The following is a 6,480-nucleotide window of genomic DNA, read 5'->3' as shown; positions in this document are numbered from 1 at the left end:
TCAGAATCATTAGTGACTCCTTGATTAGCAAGATAACAAGATTTGTCTCTATTCTTCTTAAATCTGTATCTCTGATATTTAGGGTTAGGCTTGTATGTTCTTCTAGCTTCTTCTTTCAATCTTGCATGTCTATCAGGACACATTGATGCCATATGACCAATCTTATTGCAGTTAAAACATTTAAAGGATGCTTTACCTTCATACTTACTTCCAACTGGACCTTTAGGCATTTTCCTTGCAAATAGTGCTTCAAGTTCTTCATTTTCTCTCTTGCTTTCTTCAAGTTCTCTTGCATAAAAGGGTTTCCAATCAGACTTGTCAAATGATAATGATGCCTTAAAAGCTAAATCTGTCTTTATAGTCGCAACATGACCAAATTCCTCAATTTCAAAAGGTGAAAGTTTTCCAATCAATGTATCTCTAGTTACTGATGTATTAGGCATTGTTCTCAACTCATTTATAGCAGTAACTTTCATTTTGTATGCCAGTGGTAATCCTCTTAAAATTTTTGAAACAATTTCATCTTCACTTAAGGTTCCTCCACAACATTTAATACCCAAAATAATTTCATTTACTATTTCCATAAAACAGAAATCCTTTCATCTTCTTCCATTTTTCAAATTTTTATACCTGACTCGGAAGCTTTCAAGTTTTGCAATTTTGACTATGGAATCTCCTTCATTCAATGTTTCCAAATGGTCCCAGATAGATTTGGTAGTAGACCTATCTGATAACCCATGATTTGTTGATCTGATAATGCACTTAAAAGTGCTTCTCTTGCTTTGCAATCATTTTTTTCATCTTTGGCTAGATTTGGTGGATTAGACTGACCTTGAGTAAGGGCAGTATAACCATTCTTTGTAATCTCCCAGATGTCCTTTCCAATGCAATTCAGATGTGTCTCCATCCTGATCTTCCATATGCCATAGTTGGTTCCATCAAGTTTAGGATTGCCCTTCCTAAAATAGTTTGAAGACATTGAATCTCCTCAAGTTGTTAAACTTCTGCAAAAAGAGGACTAGGCTCTGCTACCAATTGTGGATATGTTGATATGGTTTTGTCATTGATGACAACACTTATCAACATATCCAAAATACCAACAATATGGTGTCCCATGACCCCTTAGGACAACATATGACCCATAATGACACAATATGACCCATAACAACAGAATTTGGTGTCTTAAGGGGCCATATGGTGTCCTACAGGGTCGTAGGACACAATATGACCCCTATGGACACCATATGACTCATAACGACCCAAGATGGTGTCATAAGGGCTTGTGTGTTGTCCTTAGGGGTCATATGGTGTCCCATGACCTCTTAGGACACCATATAACCCATAAAGACACAATTTAGTTTCTTAAGGGGTCATATGGTGTCCTAAGGGGTCATAGGATACAATATGACCCCTTAGCACACCATATGACCCATAACGACCCAATATGGTGTCATAAGGGTTCATATGGTGCCCTAAGGGGTCGTAGGACACAATATGACCCCTTAGGACACCATAGGAACCATAATGACCCAATATGGTGTCATAAGGGGTCGTATGTTGACCTTAGGGGTCATATGGTGTCCCATGACCCCTTAGGACACAATATGACCCATAATGATATGATTTGGTGTCTTACGGGGTCATATGGTGTCCTGAGGGGTTGTAGGACACAATATGACCCCTATGGACACCATATGACTGATAACGACCCAATATGGTATCATAAGGGGTTGTATCTTGTCCTTAGGGGTCATATGGTGTCCCATGACCCCTTAGGACACCATATGACACATAACAACACAAGTTTGTGTCTTGAGGGGTCATATGGTGTGCTAAGGGGTCGTAGGACACAATATGACCACTTAGGACACCATAGGACCCATAATGACCCAATATGGTGTCTTAAGGGGTCATATGGTGTCCTAAGGGGTCGTACGACACAATATCACCCCTTAGGACACCATAAAACCCATAACGACCCAATATGATGTCATAAGGGGTCGTATGTTGTCCTTAGGGGTCATATGGTGTCCCATGACCCCTTAGTACACAATATGACCCATAACAACACAATTTGGTGTCTTAAGGGGTCATATGGTGTCCTAAGGGGTCGTAGGACACAATATGACCCTTATGGACACCATGTGACTCATAACAACCCAATATGGTGTCATAAGGGCTCGTATGTTGTCCTTCGGGTTCATATGGTGTCTCATGACCCCTTAGGACACCATATGACCCATAACGACACAATTTGTTGTCTTAAGGGGTCATATGGTGTCCTAAGGGGTTGTAGGACACAATATGACTCCTTAGGAAATCATAGGACCCATAACGACCCAATATGGTGTCTTAAGGGGTCATATGGTGTCCTAAGGGGTCATAGGACACAATATGACCCCTTAGGACACTATAGGACCCATAACGACCCAATATGGTGTCATAAGGGGTCATATGTTGTCCTTAGGGGTCATATGGTATCTCATGACCCATTAGGACACCATATGACCCATAACAACACAATTTGGTGTCTTAAGGGGTCATATGGTGTCCTAAGGGGTCATAGGATGCAATATGATGCCTTAGGACACCATAGGACCCATAACGACCCAATATGGTGTCATATGGGGTCATATATTGTTCTTAAGGGTCACATGGTGTCCCATGACCCCTATAGACACCTTATGACCCATAACGACACAATTTGGTGTCTTAAGGGGTCATATAGTGTCCTAAGGGGTTAGATGACACAATATAACCCCTTAAGACACCATAGGACCCATAACAACCGAATATGGTGTCTTAAGGGATCATATGGTGTCGTAAGGGGTTGTAGGACACAATATGACCCCTTATGACACCATAGGACTCATAAAGGACCCAATATGGTGTCATAAGGGGTCATATGTTGTCCTTAGGGGTCATATGGTGTCCCATGACCCATTAGGACACCATATGACCCCCAACGACACAATTTGGTGTCTTAAGGGGTCATATGGTGTCTTAAGGGGTTGTAGGACACAATATGACCCCTTAGGACAGCATAGGACCCATAATGACCCAATATGGTGTCTTAACGGGTCATATGGTGTCCTAAGGGGTCATAGGACACCATATGACCCCTATGGACACCAAATGACTCATAACAACCCAATATGATGTCATAAGGGGTCGTATGTTGTCCTTAGGGGTCATATGGTGTTCTAAGACCCCTTAGGACACCATATGACCCATAACGACATAATTTGGTGTCTTGAGGGGTCATATGGTGTCCTAATGGGTCGTAGGACACAATATGACCCCTTAGGACACCATAGGACCCATAACGACCCAATATGGTGTCATAAGGGGTCGTATGTTGACCTTAGGGGTCATATGGTGTCCCATGACCCCTTAGGACAAAATATGACGCATAACGACATAATTTGGTGTTTTAAGGGGTCATATGGTGTTTAAGGGGTCGTAGGACACAATATGACCCCCATGGACACCATATGACTCATAACTACCCAATATGGTGTCATATGGGGTTGTATGTTGTTCTTAGGGGTCATATGGTGTCCCATGACCCCTTAGGACACCATGTGACCCATAATGACACAATTTTGTGTCTTAAGGGGTCATATAGTGTTCTAAGGGGTCGTAGGAAATAATATGACCCGTTAGGACACCATAGGACCCATAATGACCCAATATGGTGTATTAAGGGGTCATATGGTGTCCTAAGGGGTCGTAGGACACAATATGACCCCTTAGGATACCATAGGACCCATAACAACCCAATTTGGTGTCATAAGGTTTCGTATGTTATCCTTAGGGTTCATATGGTGTCCCATGCCCCATTAGGACACCATATGACCTCTAACGATACAATTTGGTGTCTTAAGGGGTCATATGGTGTCCTAAGGGGTTGTAGGACACAATATGACCCCTTAGGACACCATAAGACCCATAACGACCCAATATGGTGTCTTAAGTGGTCATATGGTGTCCTAAGGGGTCGTAGGACACCATACAACTCATAACGACCCAATATGGTGTCATAAGGGGTTGTATATTGTCCTTAGGGATCATATGGTGTCCTAAGGGGTCATGCGACACCATATGACCCATAACAACACAATTTGGTGTCTTAAGGGGTCATATGGTGTCCTAAGGGGTCATAGGACACAATATGACCCCTTAGGACATCATAGGACCCACAATGACCCAATATGGTGTCTTAAGGAGTCATATGGTGTCATAAGGGGTTGTAGGACACAATATGACCCCTTATGATAACATAGGACCCATAACTATCCAATATGGTGTCATAAGGGGTCGTATATTGACCTTAGGGTTCATATGGTGTCCCATGACTGCTTAGGACACAATGTGACCCATAATGACAAAATTTGGTGCCTTGAGGGGTCATATAGTGTCCTAAGGGGTCGTAGGATATAATATGACCCCTATAGATACTATATGACTCATAACGACCCAATATGGTGTCATAAGGGCTCGTATGTTGTCCTTAGGGGTCATATGGTGTCCCATGATCCCTTAGGACATCATATGATCCATAATGACCCAAGTTTGTGTCTTAAGGGGTCATATGGTGTCTTAAGGGGTCATATGGTGTCCTAAGAGGTTGTAGGACATAATATGACCCCTATGGACACCATATGACTCATAACAACCCAATATGGTGGCATAAGGGGTCATATGTTGTCCTTAGGGGTCATATGGTGTCCCATGACCCCTTAGGACACCATATGACCCATATCTACACAATTTGGTGTCTTAAGGGGTCATATGTTGACCTTAGGGGTCATATGGTGTCCTAAGGGGTCTTAAGACACAATATGACCCTTATGGACACCATATGACTCATAACGACCCAATATGATGTCATAAGGGGTCGTATGTTGTCCTTTAGGGTCATATGGCATCCCATGATCCCTTAGGACACTATATGACCCATAACGACATAATTTGGTGTCTTAAGGGGTCATATGGTGTCCTAAGGGGTTGGACACAATATGACCCCTTAGGACACCATAGGACCCATAAAAACCCAATATGGTGTCTTAAGGGGTCATATGGAGTCCTAAGGTGTCATAGGACACAATATGACCCCTTAGGATACCATAGGAACCATAACGATCCAATATGGTGTCATAAGGGGTTGTATGTTGTCCCTAGGGATCATATGGTGTCCCATGACCCATTAGGACACCATATGACCACTAACGACACAATTTGGTGTCTTAAGGGGTCATATGGTGTCCTTAGGGGTTGTAGAACACAATATGACCCCTTAGGACATGATAGGACTTGTAACGACCCAATATGGTTTCATAAGGGGTCATATGTTGTCCTTAGGGGTCATATGGTGTCCCATGACCGCTTGGGACATAATATGACCCATAACAACACAATTTGGTGTCATAAGGGGTCATATGGTGTCGTAAGGGGTTGTAGGACACAATATGACCCCTTAGGACACCATATGACCCATAATGACCCAAGACCCCTTAGGACACCATATGACCCATAACGACCCAAGACGATTTCTTAAGGGGTCATATGGTATCCTAAGGGGTCATAGGACATGGTATGACCCCTTAGGACACCACCCCTTAGAATACAATATGACCCATAATGACACAATTTGGTGTCTTAAGGGGTTATATGGTGTCCTAAGGGGTTGTAGGATATAATATGACCTCTTAGGACACCATACAACCCATAATATCTCTCTCCCTCTCCCCTAATATCTCTATCTCTCTCCCTTCCCTCTCCCCATCTCTCTCTCCCTTCATCCTCCCCATCTCTCTCTCTCTCTCTCTCTCTCTCTCTCTCTCTCTCTCTCTCTCTCTCTCTCTCTCTCTCTCTCTCTCCCTAATATCATATACTAATTTATTTATAAATTAATATATTAAAATATTATATATTAATATTTTAATAAACAATAGATTAATTATGTACAAATTTAGTTAGTGAATTTACTTATTAAAATCGGATATCTGATTTTTGTTGTACAAATTTCAAATTTCAAATTTTTGCTCGGGAATGCTTTGGGATTTGGCTTGGAAGTGACAAGCCTAGAAAGTCAATTGAAAAAACGTGTTTTTCAATATTCCTTGATTTTCCAGACTTTACACTGGTGGCTGACGACTTTTTTTATAGCCAAAATTGATAAAACGAAAAGGGTTTTTTAAGGACGTTCTCAGCTTTCCAACAATATAAGGCTTGTCTTATTTTGACTTTAATAAATTATTATTATTTATTTTCTAATTGAATTCTGACAATAGTCCTGATTGATAGACTGATTGGAAAACACTCATAACTTTCAAATGGTATAACATTTTTTGAATCCAAAATATGCATCACATCCTATGCTTCGTCTACTATAGGGAAAAATAAAAAAATAAAAAAATTCATAAGGTTTTGACCAAGTTAAGGTGGTCAGACGTAGGAGTTTCTGAATTTCTGAAA

This window comes from Cryptomeria japonica, chromosome 3 (genome assembly GCF_030272615.1).
Source record: "Cryptomeria japonica chromosome 3, Sugi_1.0, whole genome shotgun sequence".
Taxonomy (NCBI): Eukaryota; Viridiplantae; Streptophyta; class Pinopsida; order Cupressales; family Cupressaceae; genus Cryptomeria; species Cryptomeria japonica.
The sequence above is the reverse complement of the archived record's forward strand: the minus strand, read 5'-3'. Positions refer to the sequence as shown.